We start from the raw sequence: 3,018 nt of genomic DNA on the forward strand, positions 1-3,018 counted from the left end.
GTCTGTAAAAATAAACAAATTAAACCGTGTTTAAACGCGCGCCTGCCCCGTAAGAATCGCTCTGTCGGGAGAAGCCTAGAGGTGGCACACGAGACACCGTGGAGGAGCCTCCAAAAGCCCTTCAGCCTCTCGCAGAATTGCTGAGTTTCACCCGAAGGGCTGGGGTTTACCGCCATTCACCCCAAAAAGGAGGGAGGGCGCCTCCTGCCCGCCTCGGCCCCACGCACAAGACCATCTGCACGGGCTGGCACGTGCTCTTCGGGTTCGTGTTTCAAAACACTGTCCGTATTTCGAGGGATGTGTTTTTAAAATTGATTTATTAGTTTATTAATTTTATACACAGCAGCTCTAACATGGGATACATCAGGACGGCGCCATGGTCACCGGCCACTCCAGCGAGGCCTAACCCTGTCTCAGCTGTCCCTGGGGGTCTGCACACCTGAACCAGGGTTTGGAAGGTCGCTGCTTTTTTTTTTTTTTTTTTTTTTTTTAAAAAAAAAGTCTGAGAAGTTTGGAGACAGATGGTGAAAGACAGCTTGAAAAGACTGGTATTGTGTAGCCTGGGGAGGGGAATACAATAAAAATAGCAAATGGAAGAGAATAAATAAAAGTCAGGCCTTCTGCCACGTCGTCATGATACTAGATCCAGAACTGTCACAATAAAGTGAATGGTACTGCGCTTACTTGTTAAATGGAGGGAGTTTTTTAGACAAAACACAAATGATTTTTGGAATGTGCTGTGAGTTACGAACCTTAGCAGAGCTTTAGAAAAGAATGAATCATTTAATAAGGATAAGGAGAAAGGCACAAGTTACACCATATAACTTGTAATGTAATTAAAATATAGTCCCTAGAGTTTACTACCTGAGTCCAGATATACCAGAGGTAAACCTGTTCTGTTGAAATTTGATCCCTACTTAGTTAATATAGCACACAAGTTGGGTTTTTTCTTGATCTGAAACCCATCGAAAATAATGAAAAGGGTCCAGATGACTAACATGCACAGGATTAGACCTAATGAGTTAATAAACTCTCAAATTAGGCTCAACAGAAAGTGAAATTTCAAACTCCATTTCCCATTATAAGCAAGCACCTTGCTTCTTGACCTTAGAGTACATATACACACGTTCATCCCCAAAATGCAATTGCTGCCCTGCAACATTATCACTTCACTATAAAGCCGTTATTGTGACAAAAATTTGCTTGTTCACAATTTCTTCAGTTGTAAGGCAGGTAGCTACGTAAGACCAGTCATTTCAACATCTTGTATGTAAGGGGATGGAACTATTGTTTGATAAAGGAAGCGTGAATATTGTGAGTTTATATGGCAATGGCAATCCAAAAACAAAGCTTTGGTCAGAAAAGCAGTTGCTGTTAATGTAAAAATTATTAGGAGGTAAATATAAACAATACATCACAATTCAGAACAGCAGCACCCAGGTAAGTTCAGACTGCTGGCGTTACTGCAGGAGCTCATCTCTGCACGCATCTTCTCTCTGGTTCTTTCAACTCTCGGCCTCCCTCCATTTTGGCTGCTTCCTCAGCAGCTCTGCGTTTGGGGTTTTGTCAAATGCAGGCGAAGCATTATGAGTTTTGCATTCCAGACAGGCAGTAAGTATTTCACTTCAGATTTGGCACGTCCTCTCCTGCAGTTGGCCTGGTGGATAGTTCCCGGAGTAAAGCAGGACCCCTGAGAGCCTGGCAGGGCAGAGCTCAGCACCGCTCCTCCATCCGCTGCTGCCAGCCCGAGCGATGCTTCCAGGGCCCAACGACCCATGGTGTCCATATGGTTGACAAAAGGAAAAGCTTTGACTAGACCTCATCTTATTTAAGGGCCAAGCTATAAACATATGAGATAGGGCGATTTCTTTTCCTGCAGCTTTACTACATCTGTTATTTTTTCGATTGCCCCCTCCATCTTGGTCATCTCCACTCCTTTCCCATTGTCCCTCTCCCCTTATTCCCAAGGACAGCAGAAGGCACAGCGTTGACAGCAGGAGATTTTTAATTTAGTTCATACGCTAGCTAGAGTTCAAACAACTCATTTCTTTATTAATGGTTTTCTCAACTCTTTTTAATTAATAGTTTTCAATTTCCCTTTTTTGCTGGCAGAGGGATTCCTTCTTGTTGCTGAAATCATTTTGCAACATGTCTCTCTTTGAATTTGTTTTGTTTTGCAGAACAATGAAGGCACGGTTGGCATAACTGGTGGTATGAATGCTGCCATTGTGTTTTGCCATCCTGCCTTCCTTGGGAAAACTTGCAGAGATTCGTTTTGTACTGACTCGCTCTTCCATCTGCTAATGCCCAGCGATAATGTGTGTACAAGGAAATGGGGAAGGGAAGGAGAACGAGTAGCTGGTGGCCATCCTGAAAATAAAGCAATAATGGTGGTTATGGTGGGTGTTTACAGTAAGCTAAGATTGTTTTATCTTCAGCTACTAGATGACTTCCCTGTTGGTAGACCAGAGATATTAGCTGGTTTCTTAAACTACAGCCAGACAGGTATTGATGCTACTTTAGTAGAAACCAGACACACGCAAAAGAAAGAAGATCCAGCCCTGATTGCCTTTGGTTGTATCCGTCTAATTCTGACTAGCACTATTGACTCACGGGCCTGCTGGCTATATTTAGAGGTGTGATACGAATGTGATCCTAGATCTGTGAAACAGATGACAAAATCCCGTTGCTCAAGTGCAAAGTGTATTCTTCCAAAGATAAGGCTGAGTGAGGCTTGGGGAAATCCATCGACAGCTGCTCTGGAGCCAGGCGGAGCACGCTAGAAAAAACAAACTTTCCATGCGCTTTTTATATCGCTTGTCCAAATTACGCATCCCAGAATGTCTCAGGGTAAACTTTGGGAATGTAACGGGCCCTCAGCGAGGTCCCTCTGCACAGGAGGCACCAGATGGGCTTTGTGTGGCTGCGGGCTGCGGTGGTTTGGCTCATTCTCTCCAAAATCATGGAAAAAACTGGAGCACTCACTGGCCTGAGGGACCAGCGTCGCCTTAGCTATAG

Source organism: Pygoscelis adeliae, unplaced genomic scaffold (genome assembly GCF_000699105.1).
Source record: "Pygoscelis adeliae isolate BGI_AS28 unplaced genomic scaffold, ASM69910v1 Scaffold771, whole genome shotgun sequence".
Lineage (NCBI taxonomy): Eukaryota > Metazoa > Chordata > Aves > Sphenisciformes > Spheniscidae > Pygoscelis > Pygoscelis adeliae.